The sequence below is a fragment of the Phocoena sinus genome, chromosome 3, assembly GCF_008692025.1.
Source record: "Phocoena sinus isolate mPhoSin1 chromosome 3, mPhoSin1.pri, whole genome shotgun sequence".
NCBI lineage: Eukaryota > Metazoa > Chordata > Mammalia > Artiodactyla > Phocoenidae > Phocoena > Phocoena sinus.
In genome coordinates this window covers 112,387,024-112,412,197 of record NC_045765.1, presented here as the reverse complement: position 1 = coordinate 112,412,197, position 25,174 = coordinate 112,387,024, and positions in this window count along the sequence as shown.

The window sequence follows — 25,174 nt, the reverse complement described above, 5'->3', positions numbered from 1 at the left end:
GGAGCGGTAGCAGCTTCTTGCTGGTGCTAATCTCACTGTGCCCTGGTTGCTGACTCAGTGTTTTCCATCACCTGCTTTGAAACCAATCCCCTACACTAAATTCACTCCATGTGAATACAGAAAGCCATTTCTGTATTTCTGGGTGGGCTCTGATGGATGTAGAGGGCTGCCAAGGGAGCAGATACTTGAACTGGTTTTTAAAGGGGAAGAAGAAATACGCTGGGTAGAGATCCAGAGTATCCTAAATACACTTGGAAATGTGAGACTCTGAGGATGGAGATCCAGGAGGGACAAACCACCCCGGCAGTGGGGAGCCACTGAAGATTTTCAGAAAGGAGATAAAGGATGCAGGTCATTTAGAAAACTCACCTGACTGACTCCGCTCAGTACAGACTGCTAAAGAAAACAGCAGAGTGGGCACGAAGCCTAGCTAAGAGGCAGCCACAACAATTCAGGCCAGAAGTCATTGAGGCTTGAACTATAACAGCCTGATGGATAGATATAGAGAGGAAAGGACACACCCTAGATATTACACTCTTAATTAACTCCAAGAAAAGAAATTTCTTATTTTCCTGGGACGTAAGAGGTGCTCAATAAATATTTGTTGAATGAATTAATATGCTAATAACTGCTTTTCTTTTCTTTGATATTATAAAGAGTGCTGCCGTAAACATTTAGTACAAGTTATCGTGTGGACATGTATTCATTTCTTTTGGTTATATACCTAGGAGTGAAGTTTCTGGGTCATGTGCTAACTCTGTGTTTAACTGCTTGAGGAAGTGCCCGACTGCTTTCCAAAGCGGCTGCACCATCTTACATTCCCACCAGCAGTGTAGGAGGGTTCTGATTCCTCTATATCCTCACCAACATTTGCTTTACCTGCATTTTTGTTGGCGTTATTGTCACCATAGGGCGTATGAAGCCGTAAGTCACTGTGATTTTTGATTTGCGTTTCCCTGTGATTAATGATATTGTGTGTATTTTCACGTGCTTACTGGCCATTTGTATATCTTTGGAGAAATTTCTATTCAGTTCCTTTGCCCATTTTATTTTATTTTATTTTATTTTGCGGTACGCGGGCCGGACGCGCAGGCTCAGCGGCCAAGGCTCACGGGCCCAGCCGCTCCGCGGCATGTGGGATCTTCCCGGACCGGGGCACGAACCCGTGTCCCCTGCATCGGCAGGCGGACTCTCAACCACTGCGCCACCAGGGAAGCCCTTCCTTTGCCCATTTTAAAAAACCTCAGTTGTGCCCTTCCTTCCCCACATTTCTCCCCCCTCCACCAGAACCCGAGGTGCTGTGATAATATTTGACCTGTCCTGCGGAGCCTGTTACACAGTCTCTGCTTCCCCTTTTCAGGACAGCATGGGGTTCACACCACGCTAGAGCAGCTCTGTATTTACTGAATGTCCTTGCCCATTAGAGCCATTCAATTAGCAGGGATTTACTAAGCACTTATATACTAATAGCTGATGTTTACTGAGCACTTATCAGGCACTGTGCTCCGCACTTGCCAGGCATTTGTCTCAGCCCTCATTACAGCCCCGTGAAGTGGTGCCACTTCTGTCCTCATTTGTACAGATAAAGAAGACACACAGAGGCTGGCTAATTTGCTACAGTCATGCAGCTAGTAAGTGGCAGAGCTGGAATTCATAGCCAGGTATCTGACTCTGGCACCTGCGTTCTGGGCCACTAGACTTTGCTGTCTAGTACTGTATGCTGTGTGCAGCTGGGGATATAAAGAAATGTCAGGTGAATCTGTGGGGAGGAAAGATGTGAATACACAAAGAGTAGGACTTCATGCTAAAAATGTAAAGTAATTCAAGGCAACAAAAGAAAATCTGCCATAAACCAGAACGTGATTATTGCCTGGTAGGGATAATGAGAGAGATCATCCCGGACTAGGGTAATCAAGGGAGGCTTAAGGAAGGAGCTAAGATTCTGACTTGTGGTTTTCCTGCTAGTTAAGGAGACATGCTGAATTCCTTTGAAACAATGTAAGAACAACTTGGAGGTCACTAGTGGACTGATGCAAATTGCAGCAGGGAATTAAAAAAAGGAGCAATTAGTATGGGCTGTAAAAAGGCATCTGGGTAATCCTCCAGCTCCCAGCTCCTGAGGCTGGAGCCTCCAACGGATGGCCCATGGGCAGAATCCCTTTACTAACTTCTCTACTGGACACCCATAGCAGACTCATTTCATACATATGCATATTTTTAGGTTGAAATAGGCCTTTTCTGGGACTCCAGCTTTTCCTTTAGGAGTGGCCTCTTCCTACTTTTTTTCCACACATCACCTGTGATCACAGCAGGGAAGACAGAATCCGACTACAGCCAAGAAGGAGGCACCATCCCTCCTGGTCCATGCAGGGATGATGGAATGGCAAGCATCACATGAGACTTGAGTTGACTCACTTGATGGCTTATTCGTTACCTAACGCAGGGAAGTAGCCCCAGCAGGATGAAGTTGGAGAGTCTGAGCATGGAGACAGGAGAATGCCTGCTTGTCCTCTGAAGTAAAATCTGTATATTTTCAGTCTGTCTTATTCCTTCTCTTGGGGAAGTCCTCCGCTACTCTATCTGGTCTAAGAAATTGAGAAAACTCAATCAAATTTACTGTCCTCTACCACAGAGGAGAGGATATAACCTAGCTGGAAAGTCAGATGACTCAGCTGGCCCCCAGGCTGGTGACAGGGTCACCCCTTGCTCTCCAGCCATCATGGATCTGTGTATCCACTCATAGTCCCTGTGTCTAGACATCCTGTGAAAGCAAAAGGACTTTGGATATACATTGACAGTTTTTCTTCTGGGAAGAATAGATATAAAAATGTCTTTTTCTCCCAGCCCTCACCAAACCTAAGTATTTAATTTAAAAAAACCAATTTGATAAATGATAAATTATATTGTTATTCTAATTTATATATCTTTGATTTATAAAGAGTTGGAGTCTTTTTTTTGGTTATTGTTTTTTTTGTCCACTTAAAAAAATTTTTTTTAATTGAAGTATAGTTGATTTACCATATCATGTAAGTTTCAGGTGAATAGCACAGAGATTCAGTTATACATATATATGTGTGTGTGTGTGTGTGTGTGTGTGTGTGTGTGTGTATGTATATATATATATATATATATATATATATATATACATACACACACACACACACTTTTTCAGATTCTTTTCCCCAGGTTATTATAGAATATTGAGTATAGTTCCCTGTGCTATACAGTAGGTCCTTGTTGATTATCTATTTTATGCATAGTAGTATGTATATGTTAATCCCAACCTCCTAATTTATCTCTCCCCCTTACCCCCTTTCCCCTTTGGTAACTGTAAGTTTGTTTTCTGTGTCTGTGAGTCTCTTTCTGTTTTGGAAATAAGTTCATTTGTGTCTTTTTTTTTTTTTTTTTTTAGATTTCACATATCAGCAATATCATATGATATTTGTCTTTCTCTGTCTGACTTACTTCACTTAGTATGATAATCTCTAGGTCCATCCATGTTGCTGCAAATGACATTATTTCATTCTTTTTTATGGCTTAGTGATATTCCACTGTGTGTGTATGTATGTATATATATACCACGTCTTCTTTATCCATTCCGTTGATAGACATTCAGGTTGCTTCCATGTCTTGGTTATTGTAATAGTGCTGCTGTGACCATTGGGGTGCATGTACCTTTTCGAATTAGAGTTTTCGTCTTATATTTATTTGATTTATAAAGAATTGGAGTCTTTTTCAGGCTTACTGGCCACTTATATTTCTTCTTTTATGAATTACTCTTTTGGATGCTTTTTCTAATTTTCTATTGCTATGTTCTTTTTTTTCTTATTGATTTGTAAGAAATCAGTTCTTTATATCTTAGGACCTCACAAATTTGTCTGCCTTAGTGTTGCAAATATTCTCACAGTTTGTCATTTTCTTTGGTGCTCATAATGAAATTTTTTCAATGTAATTGAAGTATAATTTATATTCAGTAAAATGCATCCACTTTAAGTGTACAATTCAATGAGTTTTGATAAATGTATATACCCATGTAGCCATGACCAAAATCAAGATATATCAGTAGAACATTTCTGTCATCTCTAAAAAATTCCCTTGTGCCATTTTACATGGATCTAATTTCCATCATTTCAGATTAGTTTTTCCTATTCTAGAACTTGACATAAATGGAATCATACAATATGTACTTTACTTCACAAAGCATATTTTTGAGATTCTTCTATGCTGTTGTATTCTCAAAATAAATAACTAAGAAAACAAAAGGCAAGTCACAGATTGTGAGAAAATATTTAATATGTGTATCTGACAAAGGACTGGTGTCATGGATATCTTTAATATTCAAAAATTTTTTCTAGTTTTTACAAAGTCAAACATATCAGTCTTTTTCTTAATGCTGATGTCTTTGGTGTTATTCTTAGAAAGTCACTATTATCCCTCACATTAAACAACTATTTATTTATAATTTTTGGCATTTTTATAGTGTTAATTTTTTTTTTTTTTTTGCGGTACGCGGGCCTCTCACTGTTGTGGCCTCTCCTGTTGTGGAGCACAGGCTCTGGACGCGCAGGCTCAGTGGCCGTGGCTCACGGGCCTAGCCGCTCCACGGCATGTGGGATCTTCCTGGACCGGGGCACGAACCCGTGTCCTCTGCATCGGCAGGCAGGCTCTCAACCACTGCGCCACCAGGGAAGCCCTATAGTGTTAAAATTTTAATTGAAAATTGAAACAAAATTAAATCTAAAATGAGAACATTAAAATATTTAATCTACCTGAATTACCTTTCAAAAATGTTAGCAAATTATCTCAATACCGTTTATTGATATTCCATTCACCCCCTCCCCCAATTTAAAATGCTTTGTTTACTAAATATTAAAATAGTTTAGACGCTTTGGTCAATTCTGGTCCTTTTATTCTGTTTTTCAGCCTTGGGAACAGCTGAACACTCCTAGCAGTGCTAATCTCTTTTCTGTTTTGTACCCTGTGAATACTGTCTCCTCTCTCTCTTTCTTTCTCTCTCTCCTCTTTCCCCCCTTTCTTTTTCTCTTTCTCATCCTTTTCCCCAATAGTATGTTGAAATACAATTAAGCCAACCACCTTTCCCCACCAAATCATCTTGATGTTATCTTTGGATTTAGTGAAAACATATTTTTTCCCTCCCAACTTTATTGAGGAGTAATTGACAAATATAATTGTATGTATTTAAAACGTATAATATGATGATTTGATATATATATATCTTGTGGAATGATCACCAAGACCAAGATAATTAACACATTTATCACCTGTGAGAATATTCTTGATTTTACTAATGAGTTCGTGTTTACTTTATGAGAGTAAGACAGAAACAGGGGTATTAAAGCTAATAGGGGGACTTCCCTGGTGGCACAGTGGTTAAGAATCAGCCTGCCAATTCAGGCCACACGGGTTCGAGCCCTGGTCTGGGAAGATCCCACATGCTGTGGAGCAGTTAAGCCCGTGCACCACAACTACTGAGCCAGCATGCCACAACTCCTGAAGCCCATGTGCCTAGAGCCCAGGCTCTGCAGCAAGAGAAGTCACCACAATGAGAAGCCTGCGCACTGCAGTGAAGAGTAGCCCCCGTTCACTGCAGCTAGGGAAAGCCCGTGTGCAGCAACAAAGACCCAACGCAGCCAAAAATAAATAATTTATTAAAAAAAAAAAAGCTAATAGGAAGCCAGCCCATTACTAACCAATAATTCAGTGGCCCTGATCTTAGCAATGAGTAGAGAGAAAATGAGCCAGTTTTTTTAAATCACAAAGATCTAATTTGTGCCTTTCCCAGGATACAAGTCCATAGGTGAGCCCCAAAGAATTATTAACCATTCACAATAGTTCTTAGTAGTAATTGACTTATTTACACAAAGAATTGATTCCCATATTTGCTTTAACCAGACCTACAGACTAAATATACTTGACTTCAAATAAAGAAGACAGGTTAAAAGGGAGCATTAATCTTACTCATGGGAAAGTTACATTAAAATGATTTCTATGTTACTTTTCAAAGTAGCCATGTGCCATTGATTTTACCCATGAGGCAAGCATGTGAATAAATACCAAGAGAAGGAGCAAACAGAATGCCTTCTGAACTCAATTTTGTAATAGGAATGAGGGTCAGAGATAAAATTATGAGGACCCTAAACAGACACAGCAACTTAGGAAGAGAGGGAGATGGAGAAACGGCTTGCATGGCAATCCCTTCCGTTAGTGTAATGTCACTCTCTGCGTTTGTCTTTGGGGAGATTATGGCTTAGTTTATTTAAGGATAGGATTCTTATATAGAGTGTTTACATGGCTTAGTTGAAGTAATGGATAAGAACACTTAATAAATGCTTATTTATGCTTAATAAATTTAAGGGTGTCATTATTGTGCTTCTGAAAGTATAAGGAAGACTGAAGAAAGGTTGTTATCTACTGAAAACTGTTGTTAGTGGGACTTTTTAGAAAAATTTTCATTTCCCCTTGAATAACCACTACTAACAGTTTGGTACAAATTTTCCCAGTCACAGTTTACAAAACAAGAAGTCTCACTTACAAGGATATAATAAGGAGTTTCTTTTCCCCAGTCCTTTGGGTCTGGCCCAAGGACTGGGTAAGCAGCTGTTTTGCAAAAGCTGGCCTCTCTCCTTTCCCCCTTCACAGTCTCTGCCCAATTGGCCAGCAAATTAATGAGGCTTAATGTCATCCAGTTTTTGAGTCAGGAATTAATAAACCATAGTCTCATAAAAAATTGTTTATATGTTTGTGGTATGTGAATTCATACTTTAAGAACTCCATACTCTGTTTTACAAGCAGAGCTTCTGCACCAGCTCTAGCTTTCCCCATGGATCCTGTGGCCTTGTGGTCCCGTGGCCTTGTGGTCTTCTTCTTTGTACTCTGGTGTCATCTGTTAAGGACACTGAAGGTCAACTTCTAATCTCACTTTCTGGTAAATAAATGGTCTGCATGACCAGGATGAACCTCTAAATAGTTCAATGCCATGGAATCAGGTGGAAAGCTAACAGGAAAGTCCTTGGAGGAGGAAGAGAGAACGGATAGCCCATTTTTGACTCCCATGGTTGACTTCCATGGTTGACTTCCAGTTAAAGTAATTGGCATGTCATGCTTCCTACTTTTGTAAGGTATGACATTTTCAAAACCAGCTGGCACTGTGGGACCTGATCCCAGTTCTTTTACAAACTAGCCAGGTGGGCACTGTTCATTCTGATAGTGTCTGTATCTTGACCCCTTTTGTTTGTAATGGCGACAGTTATGTGTGTGTTGTGCCTCTCACGGTGTCATTCTAAAAGCTGTATGTAATAATAAATGTGATAGGGCTTTGTAAAATGCAGAACAATGTATATTCTTCTAAGGATGATGCCCTTTGACCCATTCACTCGGGGAGAAAAAAAAAAAAAAGCTAAGTGCCTGGAAATCCAGAGGTCAGAGTTATAGGTTTACCTGTACTTGCTCAGTCCTTCACCCAGCAATTCCAGTATGTATCTGCCCAAATAATGTCTAGAGTGGAAAACTGAGGAGAACCACTGAGCTCTCGGCTTTGAAGTCAACTCGTGGGACCAAATGAGAAGAGGCGGTATGTGTGTTATATCCAAAACACTCCACTGCTGCAGCTTCTCCCCTTCAGACCCCACTCCCCACCCACAGGCTCGCAGACTCGCATTCCCCAGAACTTAGTTGGAGTTAACAGAATCACCCCAAGCAGAATGTGTTGGCTATGAGAGTGGGTGTTGGGGACAGGCACAGGTGTCTTTGTAGTCGGGGGAGGACAAAGCAGGAGTGACTGGAGAGCGTCAGAAGTTATCCTAGCAAAGTGGCTTTGGGAAGGCACAGGCAGAGCTTTGGGGAGGTTCTGCAGACCTCTCCCCACATCCATGCCGTTGGGTATTAACACTTCTAGCTGATCACAGGTCTGGCCCCTGAGCCCAGTGAGGGCAAGATAGTGGGATGCCCATGAATGCTTAACAACTGGTTTGATGGAGGAAGAGGCAATAAATAAAGTCCTGATTTGTAGTGTGAACCAAATTCTCTGGTGTAAGTACTCCCACCCACCATGGCTGCGTTCAAGCTACCAGTGTGACGTCATTGGACACGGAATTGGGAAAATATGTGCAGTAACACACCAGATGTAGTATTTGCACCGTACAGACCCAATAGACATAAATAACTTCAAGTGCATAGATGAGCGTATCATGAAATAATGAGGAAGTGATGAGGTTTAAGTGTAGATTGCCCTGTTTTTAATATAATTTATTTAATTGTGTGCCTATGTAATATAACTTTTAATAATGGCAGTGTTTAACAATGATCTGGCAAAAATTCTTGAAATTTTGACACTTGGTTCCTATGAGCCAGGACAAGCTGGGTCCAAAGGAGAAGAACAAAACGCTGAGTGTTAGTGGAATATCCAGCCTCTAAGTAGAGTACAAGGCTCCTGCCTCCTACTTCATCCCCTCCTCTGGCAGGACAAGAGCCCTAAAGTGGATCTGAAACAAACAACTCGGCTTCCTTAACTATCATAACAACAAAGAATAAAACAAAACAACAACAACAAAAAACCCAAACCTTTACCCAGCTGGTATAAAATCTCCATCTTCATGGTTAACCCATGTCTGTCTAGCAGGGAGCAGGTATGGGAGGGAAGGGTTACAGGAAGGGTGAACTTTGAGATGTAAGGCAGATGAGAGCTTGGGCATGTCAAAACAGACAGGGACAATCATAGAAGGTTCTAGAAGCCAGGAGTGGTATTTGGATGCTGGATACTTAGACTGGAGAGAGGAAGCAGGAAGATGATGGGAGGAAGCCATTGCCTTCACTGTTCTACCCTAGGTCAGTTCTGGCACACTTTTTGAAGAACCACATCCCTTCATGAGACTCTTATGGTAAAGGAAAAAAATCTTCTGTGATCTCAGAAACATGGCTCATAAGATAGGTCTCCCAGAATTCAGGCCACAGAGCCGTCCTCGGCAGCCATAATGAGACACAAAATGAGAAGTGCCTGAGGCCTGGGTCCTTCTGAATCCTACCCCGCTGAGTGCACATGGAAAGGAAAATGACCAGATGCCATTTCAGCCCATTATCAGTCCAATCTACTTCTTGAGTGGGAGCAGAGTTAAAAATCTAGTTCTAAAAATGACATTGTAATCTGTGTCCTGGAATAATCATACCTATCTGAAGCCAGCGTGCGTGTGTGTGTGTGTGTGTGTGTGTGTGTGTGTGTGTGCGTGCGTGTAGAGTGGGGTGAGAGAATGAACACTGCCTTGCATGGATATGCAGCAGTGATTTTCTTTCCCATTTTATGTTTTCTTTCTACCCACACTGGAGAGTGGGGGAGGAGGGAGACAGGCACCAGCACTGCTGAGTCCCTTCAGGACCCGGCCCCTTCCATGTGTTATCCATGCAGTGCTCACCAGCCTCTGAGGCAGGCAAAGTCTAGCAGCCAGGAACAGGTAAAACTGTGTTTTAAACTTATTTATTGGACACCAAGGCCACTCTCTTTTCCCCATGCTCTGTGGCTGCTAATCACGTCCTTCACAGATCAGACCAGAGTTGTCCGGAGCTGGGTCATACTCATCTCAGTACACCCAGCCCCAGAATGGTCCCCATCACAGAGGAGAGTTCTACCAATTCATGTTGAACGTATAGTGATTTCAGAGCAAAGACAACATCCCAGTGTTTGACTCACAGAAAGTTAATTGGGAAGAGACTCCACAATCATCCTAGATTTAGTGATACCCCTTAAGAGTCAAGACATAAACACAGAAAATGGCGGACACAAATCCCTGCACCTGTATTAACAGGTATTGGTTTATTTGTAAGTGTGGCACTGCTTGTCACCATTCCTCAGAGCACTTTGAAGTCAGATGCCGTTTGATGACAAAGTTGTATTAGATTGTACAGCAGACCATGTCTGTTTTTGCCTTTGGGGTACAGGGATGCTTAATACTTTGAGAAAAACCTAATAGAGGCATAGCCAGATTGACAAAGATAGAACTTGGTGGGAAAGAATGTTTCTACTACAGAATTATTTACCATGGGCTTCCCTTAGATCTTCGTAGTCCAGAGTATGTTTAAAATACTCTGTATGTTTAAAATGAATCAGGGCTTCCCTGGTGGCGCAGTGGTTGAGAGTCCGCCTGCTGATGCAGGAGACACGGGTTCGTGCCCTGGTCCGGGAAGATCCCACATGCTGCGGAGCGGCTGGGCCCGTGAGCCATGGCCGCTGAACCTGCACGTCCAGAGCCTGTGCTCTGCAACGGGAGAGGCCACAACAGTGAGAGGCCCGCGTACCACACACACACACACAAATATATGAATCAATATCCCAGGCTGAATTGCACACCACTTTTCAGGGGCGCATCTGAGTTAAGGGAGCCACAGAGACCTCCATCAAATCTACACCAGCTCCGTCCCTGTGCAAGAGGGCGCTCAGCTCTCCCCTCCTGCACTCACCTTTCTCTTCTCCAGGAAGAGACATGTCCTCTCAATTGATTCCCAGGAAACCTGGGGACAAGGTGGCTGCCCCTGAAAAGGGAAATTTGAGTGGAAGAAAATAGACTAGGGGAAGCTGGGGGGATGAGTAGAAGGAATTGTGACATCTGCTAAGAATGCCATTGCGTCCCAGGAAACCCCCAGCACGGAAGTGAGGCCTGCTCTGTGGGACTGGGGATTCTTGAGGGAGAAGAAACATGGCCCCCGTGACGTCAGAGCCCCCACCTGTTTACACCAACTGGTTTCCACCACCCAACGGGGTAAATTGAGCTGCATATTTGATGATGAGGAAGTGGAGTGGAATGTGAGAATCCTTGTTATTGACGTCAAGCTTGCCTTTCATTTTATTTATACCCGTGACACTGTGACACGGGATCTAAGTTTCCATTGTATTTTTTTCCTCTGTTAGGACACGAGTGATGATGAGTGAATTTGTGCCGGGGCCTGGAAAACAATATTTTCAATTAATTTGAAGCCAGGGTCCCTGCAGGATTCGGTGTCTCTGCCTTCCCACCTGCCCGCCCCTCCCTTGAACTGCTCAACTGACCACTGCAAAGGGCAGAAGGGACCATGCTCCTACAGAGGACGGCCCCCCCGGGAAGTCAGATCTTGAGGCATCCAGCTGTGCCCACTCCTCACTGGTGACAGGCTGTTCCGTCCTGCCCCAGATGCTGGAGGGAGGCCAGGGAGCAGTGAGGCCACTCGGCAGCCCCGGCGCAGAGCCCCGGCCACTGTCTGCACATGAATCTGGGCTCTGGCGCCAGGAGCGTGGCTCCGGGTCCCTGATCCAGAGCTGCCTGTGCAGAAACCACTCGTGCTCTGGTGGGCCCCACTCCTTCTGTCCCTTAGGGGCAAGGCTGGGTCAGGAGCAGAGATGGATCTGGAAGAAATGACAGGAGCAGTTAGGGCTTCTTGACTGGGGCAAGTGGGAGTTATGTCCCCATGTGGCAAAGCGGCCTTTGGAGGTGTGCCTAGGATGGAGGAGAGAGTGGCACATGTGTCCGGCAAGTGAACAGGGTGGGCGGTACCCCCAACTCCTTGCTGGAGGCCCAACCCCACGAACAGCCTCCCTCCACTACCTCCCCGGCCTCCACTCCAGACGCATTGTCTGTAGCGTGGGGCCCTGTCCTGCCCTGAGATGAAAGCTCCGCCTAGGTCCCTGCAGACCTGCCACTCTTTCAGTAGGGCCTCCTGTCACCAGCTTTTCAACAATGTTTTCCAGCCTCTGACCCCGGAGAAATCTCAGCTTCCTTGTACTCAGTTCAGAAGATGTTTGTTTTTCAGGATTGTGATGCAGGCATCTGATAAGGGAGGCCTCAGGCCTTCCAAGCTAGTAAACCAACAGTCTGAGGATTTAAAAACCCAGAAGCCCAAGGACAACCACGCCCTGAGAGGTGGCAGAGTGCCAACTCCTGTCACCTGAAATCTTCCAAGACTTTTAGAAATGGGTGTCAGTGAGTTTTCACTACCTTTACTTTCCATACCTTGTTTGTTTTGCTTTTGAAACGAAGGTTTCCAGTAGCACTAACAAAACTGGATCTGTGTTTTATTGAATCTACTGTAGATCGTAGCTTGACTTGGTGTTGCCTCCTACTTGTGTGTCACTTTTCTCTGTCAATTTAGGTAAAAATGGCACAGAGTAAACTGTTGTCTAGAAATAGTGTGGGAAGCCAGAGAGAACACCTCCAAAGCTGTCCTGGTATCTCACCCCTAACTGACCCACGGGGAAGGAGTTGCTTGGTGCGGAAGGGCCCGTCTTCACGTGCAGCAGCTCAGGGCCAGGTCTTTAGAATTCCATCTGCAACAGCCCACCCAAGACCCGCTTCTGAAAGCCTGTGTCTGTTAAAGCAGCCTGTCTCAAACGCTTCCCATGGGCGGGTATATCAAGCACTTCCTACTAGGTGCTGGGGTGGAGGTGAGGGCCAAGGGCAAGGAGTTATGAATGAGACACGGGCCATTTCCATCAGCCAGAAATTACGGAAGTAACACAAGGCTGGGGGAAGTAAAAGTCTGGTGGTAAGGAAGGCCTAAGTGGACTGCATGGGCTCAGAATATAACTGGACAAGCTCTGAGTTTCATATTGGGATATTGGTGTCACTTAGACATCCCTTTCCCAAGGCTCATTGGAGGGTTGTTTGGAACAAGTGCTTGAAATTTGTAGTCAGGCAGTCTGGGGTTCAAGTACTTCCTTATGAGTTCTGTGTGTGGTCTTGCGAAGGTACTTAAACTCTCTAAGCCTCAGTTTCCACATCTATAAAAGGGAGATACAGAGCTTGTCACTTAGGATTACTGTGGGGATTGAATGAGATTCGGAAGACAAGCATGTCTGCAGCGTTGAGCGCATAGTATGGGCTTCCTTGCCTTCCCCATTTGGACTGGGGATGGGAGACCCCCATAGAGGGTCTGCTTTTTTTCTTTTTTAATTGAAGTCTAGTTGATTTACAATGTTGTGTTAGTTTCAAGTGTACAGCAAAGTGATTCAGTTATACATATGTGTATTTTTCATATTCTTCTCCGTTATAGGTTATTACAAGATACTGAGTATAGCTCCCTGTGCTGTACTATAGGACTTTATTGTTTATCTATTTTATACATAGTAGTATGTATATGTTAATCCCAAACTCCTAATTTATTCCTCCCCCCTCCCTTTCCCCTTTGGTAACCATAAGTTTGTTTCCTTTGTCTATGAGTCTGTTTCTGTTTTTAAATAAGTTTATTTGTATCATTTTTTTAGATTTCACATATAAGTGATATCATGTTATATTTGTCTTTCTCTGTCTGACTTACTTCACTTAGTACAATAATCTCTAGGTCCATCCATGTTGCTATAAATGGCATTATTTCATTCTTTTTTATGACTGAGTCCATTGTGTGTATGAATGTGTAGGTGTATATATGTATGTTTGTGTGTATGTATGTGTGTGTGTATATATTCTCACATCTTCTTTATCCATTCATCTGTTGATGGACATTTAGGTTGCTTCCATGTCTTAACTATTGTAAATAGTGCTGCTACAGACACAGGAGTGCATGTATCTTTTCGAATTAGAGTTTTCATCTTCCGGATATATGCCCAGGAGTGGGATTGCTGGATCATATGGCAACTCTATTTTAAGTTTTTTTTTTTTTTTTTTTTGCGATACGCGGGTTTCTCACTGTTGTGGCCTCTCCAGTTGTGGAGCACAGGCTCCGGACGCGCAGGCTCAGCGGCCATGGCTCACGGGCCCAGCCGCTCCGCGGCATGTGGGATCTTCCTGAACCGGGGCACGAACCCGTGTCCCCTGCATCGGCAGGCGGACTCTCAACCACTGTGCCACCAGGGAAGCCCCAGAGGGTCTGCTTTTAAGTCTTAGCCTAGCCAGGTGGTTCCACTTTTCTGAGTTCTCTTTGTGATGGGCTGTGAAGGTTGGGAATCTGTGTGTGGACAGAACGGATATGACTGTGCTGATTAAGATGTGGGACGAAGGGGCTGGTGATCCCCTGGATTCAGGGACACAGCGTGGGGAGAGGGATTGTCTTCATGAGTAGGCGTTGGAGGAGACGAGCTGAGGAACATGGAAACGTACGCGGCTAACCTGATCCTCACCGAGCTCTCCCAGGAGGAGCTGGGTTGGGGCAGGTGAGGTGGCCTCTGCCAGGACTCTTCTGCCTTGGAAGTTCATGTGAACCTGTTTTTGTCTTGGGGTCGTGGGTGGGAGGGAGGGAATACTGAGGGCCCATAGTACAATCTACCCTGAGCCAGAGTCCCCAGGACAAGCCCTGAGGCCCTTCTCCTGTCCACCAACTCCTGTCGTGGCCCCCAGCAGCCAGCTACCCATAATCCCCTGGCAGTCGTTCTGGGTGTCCCTGCGTCATGTGAAGGCTCGGCCGGGATAAGCATCGAGTGACACTGCTGTCAGGAGGGATCTTTCATCAGACAGGGGGAGAAAAAATTTAAAAGTTATTTTTGTGAGGAAATTGAAATCCAAACATCATACCTATCTAACCGAGCCAAGGTGGAAAGTGAACCTTGATTCCATATTATACGCATTAGACCTGAAAGAGAAGAGTGAATTTTTGGGTTAACAGAGACGCTGAGGCATCTGTGCTAGCTTCAGTGACTCCAAGCAAAAAGCAAGAGTGGTCAAAGTCTACCGAGACCCTGAAAATCTCACATAGTTAAAAATTTTGTTCTCTTCCCAAGCTACTGATAAACAACAACTGCCTAAATCTCCGGATCCACCCCCACCCCCTCCACTGCCACACACACCCTCTCATCCATGTGGCTTCTCAGCAATGGAAAGAAAAGAGAGGCTGAGACACAGGGGGTCATGGGTCCTCTTCACTCTATGTGGTGAGTAAGTGAAGCCTGGCTGTCTTTTATGCTGTGTCGTTCATGACTAGAGGCAAAAGCCCACATGGTGGGCTCAAGAAGGACTCTGGAGCCTCACAGGCAGGTTGGCTCGTGGGCGGGCTATGGTTAGAAAAAACTGACAAATGAATAAGCATCGCTCGAGTACATGCTATGTGGCACGCACAGTGTAAAGCTTTGGGTAGACATGGTCCCTGCCTTCATAGAGCTCAGAGTCTGGTGAGGAAGATAGATTTTAAACAAAGAAACAGGCTAACAGTTATATAATTTGCAGATTGTGATAAATGAATAGCTCTCATGAGAGAGAATAACCGTGGGGATATAATAGAGACTGGGGAGCTGGGGTCAAGGAAGGTCTCTCTGAGGAAGTGACAGTAAAGATAAAGCCTAGAACAGTGCTGCTCAAATTTTAATGTGCATCACCTGGAGAGTTTGTTACAAAACAGGGTTCTGGGTCCCACCCCCAGAGTTTCTGATTCAGTAGGTCTGAGGTGGGTCCCAAGAATTTGCCTTTCTAATAAGTTCCTAGGTGATGCTGAGACCGCTGGTTTGGAGACCAAGCTCTGAGAACCACTGGCCTGGAGGATCTATAGGAATTAGCCAGGTGAAGAGCGTGGAGGAGAAGACCAGTGAGCAGAGGGAGAAGTGTGTGCCAGCACCCTGATGTGGGAAAGATCTGGGAGCTTCAGGTAATGGAACAGTCAGTGCCCTCAAGGCAGTGTATTAATGGACCAGTGGCTTGAGGTGATGTTAGAGATGAACCTGACCCTCATCCCCATCCTGAAACTCACCCTAACAGAGCTACTGCCAGTGGTAGCATTTCTAAGGATGATGGCTCCATTGACCCTTGGAGATGTCCTGCTGCCACGTGGGGCTAGTGGAGCTGTGCTGGCCCTGAGATACTGTGAGACTAAGGTGATAATGTATGCAAAGGGCTGAGCACAGATCAAATGCCCAGTCCGTTCTAGTATTCTTTCCTCCCTCTATTCCCTGGCTTGAAACATGGCCCTGTCTCAAGTTCCCTATTTTAGCTAGAGGGACATGTTGCTAAATTGGTGCTGTCCTGGAGATGCAAGCAAAAAGAGTTCATGTGGAAGGAATCCATGGTACCTCAACTGGGATCTGGTTCAATGACTATAGATAAGGAATCTGGATACCACTTCCAAAGGGCAGGTGTATGTGTGTGTTTTCCTACATCTCACGCAATTTATAAATGTCACAGGATTTTAAGCCAAGGAAAGCATGGACTGGGTTTCTGGAGCCAAAGTGCACAGTTAGCATTAGGCCAATTCAATTCTGAGTACATTTTTTGAGTCCTCACTCTGTGCCAGGTGCCATGCTAGGTGCTGGGAAGACAGAGGTAGGTGATCAAGGCTGGGTCCCTGCTCCTGAGGAGCTCCTAGTCTCACTGGGACATGGACACAAAAATAACGCAGAGCGATGGGATAAAAGCCATAACAAAGTTCTGTACAAAGGGCAATAAAAACTCAGGAGAGAGAGCAGTTCTGCCTGGGGAAGACGGAGGTCACAGACAGTAAGTGACATCAGAGCCAAGCCTGGAAAGGAAATATCTAGAGAATGAGCGAAACTGAAGGATAAATGAACAAATCTTTAAGAACTTTTTTGTTATTGTCTTATGCTCTGACCTAAGTCGTCATTATGAGCTACTAAGATACATGGCCACATGGTGTTGAGTTTGATTTAAAATATTGCATAAACCGTTGTATATAGAAACACATATGGAAACAATCTGAAAATATTTCTCCTCAAATATAGTGCCATTTGCTTTTATGAATTTGCTATTTCTGGATGAAAATATGAAATATGGTCTGGTCTTCTGAGACTCAGAAGAAATTATATCACTATTCCAAGTGAAAATAATTTTGGTGGTTAATTCATACATTTATTTAGTCAGTCGACAAACATTTAGTTAGAAATTTCAGTTTTTGTTTTTTTTTTTTTGTGGTACGCGGGCCTCTCACTGTCTTGGCCTCTCCCGTTGCGGAGCACAGGCTCCAGACGCGCAGGCCCAGCGGCCACGGCTCACGGGCCCAGCCGCTCTGCGGCATGTGGGATCCTCCCAGACCGGGGCACGAACACGTGTCCCCTGCATCAGCAGGCAGACTCTCAACCACTGTGCCACCAGGGAAGCCCCAGAAATTTCAGTTTTTGGAGCACTGCAGTGGAGGCAACAAAGATATGTAAGACATTGTCCTGCCCTCAGGACTCTTCAAGCCTTAGGTGTGAGAAAAACACCTGAGTAGTGTTTTTATTCTAACACAAGTGAGTAGTAAGTGGTACGAATGAGTACAGACAAAATGCTCCAAGTATCTAGAGGAAAAAAAGCTATTTTCTGATCAGGAAAATCATAGAAAGCTTGACCATTTATGGAGAAGCCATTTGCACTAGACCTAGTAAGGTGGGAAGGGATTGGACATACAGAACCGAGGCAGGGGGAGAGGTATTCCAGGCAGAGGCAGGTTTGTGATCAAAAGGAGAAGGAGGTCACTTGGAAGCGGCACTTTGTCCCATTTAGGGTGTGACCTGGGGAAAGAGCTAGAATTGGTAGATGTCAGCCTCACAACCAAAGTTTGAACTTGATTCCACCTGCTGTGACTTCTTGGAATTTGAAATGCCAAGCATTTGTCACTTGTTTCCTTGTGTGCTTGTTTTAGTTGGCATCTCAGGCCTGACCTTTGTCTTGGCATAATTTTGTCCAACCCATAGGATATATTTTAAAAAAATCAGTCTGTGGGGCTTCCATGGTGGCGCAGTGGTTGAGAGTCCGCCTGCCGATGCAGGGGACACGGGTTCGTGCCCCGGTCCGGGAAGATCCCACATGCCGCGGAGCGGCTGGGCCCGTGAGCCATGGCTCCTGGGCCTGCGCGTCCGGAGCCTGTGCTCTGCAATGGGAGAGGCCACAGCAGTGAGAGGCCCGCGTACCACACACAAAAAAATCAGTCTGTGTAGGCTGATAGTAGTAAAATCACAGTGTGGCTCCCAATAGCTGTAAAGGCCACAGCTTGAAAGTAGACCCTTTTCTTTAGGAATTTGTGACTCTACCTCTGGAGGTTGAAAGAAATGGGTTCTGTACTGGAGTCCCTTCAGGAAACTATGAAGGCTTGCCCTACAAAGGTGTGGATGGGTGTGGGCAGGCTTCCGGGAAACCAACAAGGGATGGTGCAGTTTCCATGGGCTAGTGAGAGCTGAGAAGCTATTACCACCCAGAGGCCAATAGTAACACGCCACTAGGAGGATGGTAACGGGCTCAGAGATGCAGCAGATGCTGGGACTGAGAAAGCTCTGTGCTGCTGTGGAGACACACAGCTACTGCCCTGCTCCCATCCTATGCTGGTACCTCCCATTGCTGAACCCAGCTCTCGCGAGCCAGAGACCAAGGGGCCCATGATGTATTCCTTACAGGTCAGTCTCCCAGGGCACAGGCTTGGGGAGGAAGGATGGAGAACCCATCTGGAGGGGCAAACAGAGACTATCCAGCACAATCCTTTTTAGCTTTTGAATATTTTTAGCTTTAGTAATATGATTCCAAAACAACCCAAACTACGATAAGCCTTCATTTAACAAATATGTTCCAAACACCCCTGTTGTTCTCAGGAATTTAAAAGAATTAAGAAACACAGAAAATAGATTGGATGGATAGATGAATGCATGGTTGGCGAAGGATGGGACTGAGACAATTCACTAAATAGTAACTCAGCTAGATTGCGAGGTTGGTGAATACAGGGATTGGGCTGGGTTTCTTCATTGTTGAATCCTCGATGCCCAGTACTGTGCCTGGAGCTTAGTAGACCCCAATAACTGTTTATTGGAATAACGTGATGGATGAAACATCAAGAACACCAAGCAACATAAATGTGAGTCTGGGGTCTTAGGTCAGGGGAACCCAAAGTTAGGGTCAGGACCTAACATTCTCAGACCCAGGAGAAGCAGGTAATGACAGTGTTTATCCTTCTGCTTCTAGTACTTTTTAGGTCAAAGGACCTCCCAGGAACAAAGGCCATTTAATGGTGTTGGGGAGATAAAGGATAATCTTTCCTTTCAATCTTTCAATCTTTTTCAGCAGCTTAAAAGGGCAGCATTATAACTCCTGCATTCCGATCTCAATTCATTCATTCATTTATTCATTTAGTGACTTAGCCCTCAAGGAGCTTAGTCTGGAAGGAGCCACAGACATGACGTAGGAAACTGCAGTGCTACTGCTGGCTACACAGAATGCAGGCCGCTGTGAGAGCAATAGGGGGGCACCCTACACGGGCTGGAGGTCTCCCAGTAGGAAAGTTGGGTCCTGAAGGACTATCCCACCTGTTTATTGCTGGCATCCACCCATGCCTTCTCCCTCAACCGCAGAATAAAGAAGTAAGAAAGTATCAGTAAGTAGATAAGTAAGTAAATGTCTTGAGACGCAAATTACCGGCTAAGGTAATACTTGGACTCAGATGCATTCACACCAAAGTGCCATCAGCCAATCAGTGAACTCAGGTGGTGGGTTCATCCCTTCCTCACCCTAGAGAAGAGGAGCAAAAGGTCAGGAGGGCACAAAGCCGGTGTCTGGACAGGAGAGAGGAGAGAACAGGTGCAGCAAGGGAGGCTGGGGGATGTCTAGACAAACCTCATTGATTGCAGGATTGTTTTTGGAGGATCAGTACTATTTACCTTTAACTCTGCAAACAAATGGAAGGTGTGTGCAGAGGGTTCTTTGTTTAGCCATGCTCATTTGTTTGCTTTTTTTTTTTTTCTTAGCCCCTAGCAACTGAACATAGGGTCCAAGTTCTCAGAAATGTTGTTATGGACCCACGTGATGTGTGTTAACGCAGATCCACCTGATTTATGAAGGTGGTTGGCTGGTTTTAAAACATGGGCAATTTTGGGGGCTTCCCTGGTGGCGCAGTGGTTAAGAGTCCGCCTGCCGATGCAGGGGACACGGGTTCGTGCCCCGGTCTGGGAAGATCCCACATGCTGTGGAGTGGCTGGGCCCTGAGCCATGGCCTCTGAGCCTGCGCGTCCGGAGCCTGTGCTCCGCAACGGGAGATGCCACAACGGTGAGAGGCCCACATACCACAAAAACAAAAAACAAAAAACATGGGCAATTTTGTTACAAACTTGCTTTATTCCCAGACGTTTTGTTAATCAGTACGTTCTTGTCTTTCCCTTGAGTATTATGACTAGGAATGGGAGGAAAAAAATAAGTTGGGGACAAGGAGCAGAGGGGGAAAAAAGAAATAGAGTGTTGGTCAAAATCTAAGGGGCAAGGATTTGTTTTTAAAGATTTTTTTGGATGTGAACCATTTTAAAGTCTTTATTGAATTTTTTACAATATTGTTTCTGTTCTATGTTTTGGTTTTTTGGCTAGAGGCATGTGGGATCTTAGTTCCCCATCCAGGGATCGAACCCACATTGGAAGGCGAAGTCTTAACACTGGGCCACCAGGGAAGTCCCTGGATGTCTTAATTTATCTATATTGCCCTCATTTTTCAAGAAAGCCTGCTAGAGTTTGAGAATTTGATTAAAATGCATTTTAATTCTTAGATAAATTTGGAAAATAGAAGTGTTTTTTTAATTTACTTCCTCCTCCTTCCACTGATTTTTTAACGGAGGATAAAACATCTAGCCCCAGAAAGTTTTGTTGGTTTAAGAGGGTGTGTGTGTGTGTGTGTAAGGCTATATTTCATTTTCGATAAAAATACGAGTTCTGTTAGGGAGTAACTCTCTCCATTTGTAGTCTTTCAGGTGTTGAGAGTTTTGTTGTCCTTGGCCTGGAAGATGTTAGACTGGGACGGACCTCTGGCCAGAGAGCAGATTACTTACCTTCTGGACTTCTACTGAAGTATCCTTTGTCCAGCCCTCTCTGTTCACCTCTTGAAAGCCTTCGAGGCTAGATCCTTAGCTCCCCTGCTCAGAGCTTCCTCTCGTATCTTTATGTTGATGATGCCCAACTTTTTAGCTCCAACCGAAACGTTTCCCATCACCTGCAGACCTGTTTCTTCTTACTGTCTAGACATCTCTCCTGTGTGTTCCCCAGGTACCTCAGACCCCATTGACTCAAAACTGCTCACCAGAGTGCTTGCTTTTGCCCAACCAGTGCCTGTCTTAGTGGGAAATACCGGCATCCAAGAGTTGCCCACTCACAGCCCATTGGTTTCCAAATCCTATTCTGTCCCTGGATTTCTTTCCCGTTTTTCCCCCCCTCACCATTTCTGATGCCAGTACTGTTTTTCAGGCTCTCCTCCACTCTTCTGGATGATTATTAGTTGTCTCCCTGCCTCTGTTAGCCTTCTCCAACCCATGCTTGCCTCCTCCACCACCAAATTTATCTTTATAATGTACAAATCTCCATGTTGTGTAGTCCTTGTGCAAAATCTTTCAGAAGTTCTTCATTTCCTAGCTCTTTATATCAGTGGACAAGTTGTTTAAATAGTTTCCTTCTCTTTATGTGGGTTTTCCTCCTATCAGACGGGCCCCAGCTCCTTCCTCGCTTTGCTGGTATCTCCTCTGCTGAACCTCGAAAGGTTGGCAGGCCCAGCACGCGGTTCACCGCCCTTTCTGATTACACACCCCATGGCTTCCAGAAGCATCTACACACTGATGACTCCCAAATGTATGGCTCCAGTCCTGACCTTTCTACTGAGCTCCAGACACAGATCCAGCTGCTTCCTTGCCATCTTCACTTGGATGTCTAATAGAGACTCAGACTGAACAAGGCCAAAGCAGGGCTCTTGATTTCCCACCTATTCTTTTCCTGCTCCTTCCTCACCCTTCCCCATCTCAGTAAATGGCACCGCCATCCACCCAGCTGCTCAGGCCAAAAACCTAGGGGTTTCTGCTGTTTCTTCTCTCTCCTCACTCCACTCCCCACATGCACTCCGTCGTGAGTCCTGTCGGCCTTACTTTCAAGACCATGCATCCCCAACCTGATCATTCCTACCGTCTCCACCACTTTCTCCCTGGTCATCACCACCTCCCCCTGGATTGTGGCAACAGCCTCCTGTTGCCCTGTGAATCCCTAGCGCGGATCCTCCACACAGTGGCCACAGTGATCTTTTCAAAAAGCCAATTGTATCATGTTTCTTCTCTGCCTAACACTGTCACCAGGCTTCTTGTTGCACCCAGCCATACCCACACTGGCCTCCTGTCTTTTCCTGGATCTTACCAAGCTTGTGCAGCCTTAAGGATTTTGCAGTTGCCATTCCCCTCTCTGGGACCCTCTTCCCTCAGATCTTTGCATTCCCAGCTCCTTGGGACAATCCATGTGTCAGTACAAACATTCCCTCCCAGAGAAGCCCTCTCTGACCTTCCAAAGTCGCCTCTCTCCATCTCTTTCTATTGCAATCATTTGTTTTATTATCTTCAGCTCATGCTAAAATGATCTTCTTCTTTCTTTTATTTTTTCATGTTAATTGTCTCTCTTCCCTCCACTAGAATGTAAGCAGTACGGATTCATCTTGTTTCCAATCTGTTTTTTATATATATTGGGTATAAGTGGCAGTGAGTGGGGGAGGGGTTAGGCTCTCAAACGCACTCGAAGGAATACTTGGGCACAGTGGGCTCTCTTCAGATACAAGTGCAAGTTTATGCTTCTGGCCTCCTGCTGAGAAATAATGATGAGGGAGATTTTACTGGTAATGCTAAACTTCCCAGTCCACAATTAATCTTTGCAGATCTGTAACTCCAAGCCACAGGGCTAATGCCCATCCGTGTGACAAGACCGGTTTACTCAAAACTCTCTATACCTCTGTCTCTTTGACTTGAGCCCTCCTGAGGAGAGGGATCCAGGTTGGAGAATGTCTGATCTAGAATTCTGTAGGAGGTGTGTTGGGTTTCCTTAGGGTGGCTTTGCTAGTTGGACTGAGATTTCAATATGGTTAGGGAAGACTGGGGCTAGGATCCTGAATGTACTCACATATTTAGAGTAAGGGAGGCCACAGGTGACACTAAGTGGCCTCTCAAAGTCTGTTGTCAGAAGGCCGGTAATGTTACTGTGTATTCCTTTGGTTCGGGATAGGGATGGTGGAAATGGGATCATGCTGTACCAAATGGATGGAAGAATTACAAGAGGAGTTTAATGCACATATTGCCATAGAAGGTAAACCACGGACTTAATTTCTCCAGAAATTGCCACATGCTGGTAGCACTTGAAGGTACCAGTCTTTCATATTGCGGCAATCACGTAAGTACCAGCTCGTCAGCGCTAGCAACATCTTCAGTCTTCAAACAATGACCAGTGCTATGTTCAGAGGAGCCTAAATGGTGCACCCCATTTGTTTTAACCTCATCAGTGGAACCAAAGTCTTGTTATCGATACATAACTGCTGCTCTTCCAGCCCTGAGTGGTCAGGCTGCTTCTTCTTTTTTTTTTTTTTAAATTAATTAATTAATTAATTATTTTTGGGCTGCGTTGGGTCTTCATTGCTGCGTGTGGGCTTTCTCTAGTTGCGGCAAGTGGGGTCTGCTCTTTGTTGTGGTGCGCGGGCTTCTCATTGCGGTGGCTTCTCTTGTTGCGGAGCTGGGGCTTCAGTAGTTGTGGCACACAGGCTAAGTAGTTGTGGCTCGTGGGCTCTAGAGCGCAGGCTCAGTAGTTGTGGCGCACGGGCTTAGTTGCTCCGCAGCATGTGGGATCTTCCCGGGCCAGGGATGGAACCCGTGTCCCCTGCAATCGCAGGCGGATTCTTAACCACTGCACCACCAGGGAAGTCCTGGTCAGGCTTCTATTTATTCCCTATGAGAAAACAACCCCCCCCCCGCCACCCCCCTACATATTCTTCTTGTTGGGTTATGGACCTGAAACAGGTAGATGCCAGTACACGTCTGGTGCCACAAAAAGCCAACAGCCAACAACCAACCATGAGCTGCCTTACTCCCTCTCATATTCCAAACAGCTGGACACATAGGGCCATAGGCAAAGCTGTGGAATGGGTGAAGTTGGTTTTTGCTGCCCATTTCCTTTTACCCCAGAAATGTTTACCCTTCCTAAGTAAGCGTTGTGTCGAGTTGCTCTTCAAAGAAGAGAGCATCAGATACACAGTACACAGTCTTATGAAGGTTTTAAAGGCACAAAGAGGTGCCACAGATAGAAATATTTAGAGTTTGAAATTTTAGGATAGAGCAATGCTGAACCAATTAGGACCCAAACAACAACAACAACGACAAAACACTCCAAGGAAATTATAAGGCATGTGAAATCTGGGTGGAGGAGACATTATGGGCATGAGCAGGGGTGGGCTGGACTCTAGCCCCTCTGAGTTCAATCATCCCGTGTTGGCTATTGCTACTTACGGGCTCAGTCCAGGGAGAGACATGGGTGCTGTTTCACTCCTGGCAATAGGGGTGCAAAGGGAGGGACAGGCCAGTGACACTACACTGGAAGAGATGGCTGGTTGGTTCAGAGAGCAACGGAGAAGGGGGGAAGCCAGATGGCTGTGGTTTGAATTGGGAGAGTTGTTAGTGGCATTAACCACCAGGACTCAGATTTGGTAGGGAGCTGATGCTTCCTGGTTCAGAAACTTTCATTGTGAAATGCTGGCGGGACTCTCGTAGAGATGTCCAGTAAGCAACAGGAAGTGCGAAAACAGTGCTTCATTATGTAGGCTTTCCAGCCACTCCCCCGCTACACTGGGAACTCTGTGCTCTGGGTTCTTTTCCCTTTGTGCTCTCCCTTCTTGGTTTCCTTCCCTTTGCTTGAGTTCCCTTTCCTTCTTCCTTTCCTTTTCTCCTTCCCTCTCTTCCTCACTTTAAAAATCATGCATCCCTCCATAATCCCCTTCAAGGTACACAACAGGGTTAAGTGTTGGGCTTGATTTTGCTGTATTATAGCAGGGATGGAATAGAAAACTTTTAAACAGTAGGCATCCAAAGACACTGAGAAGCTAACAAATACACTCAGACCCTCAGAACTCTGGCTAATAGTCTTGAGACACCATCTGTTTTCATGCAGTATCTCGGGAACAGTAGACAACCTGCTGGTTGCCACAGGCATGTACTGTGCACAGCTAGCCTTCTAGTACTTCTTGAGCAGCTCTTCTGGAAAATCCCCGCACTTCCAGGAGTGAATAATATGGCTTTTGTTTTTCTTTTATAGATAATGAGAAAAGGGATTGAGAGGATTTGGTGTTATTATTGTTTTTCTCGTTTTCCTTTTCCTTTCCTTTCTGAAGATATTTGTACTTTTTCTTGGGTTGACTTACCCTGAGTTCTTCAAACTGTCCTTTTAGCTGCTGGGTTATTTTCAGAATTTCTTAAAGTTGTGTTGCTTCACCCCCCAAGTCTCAACCTGAACTTGATCTTTCACCTTCTGATGTCTTT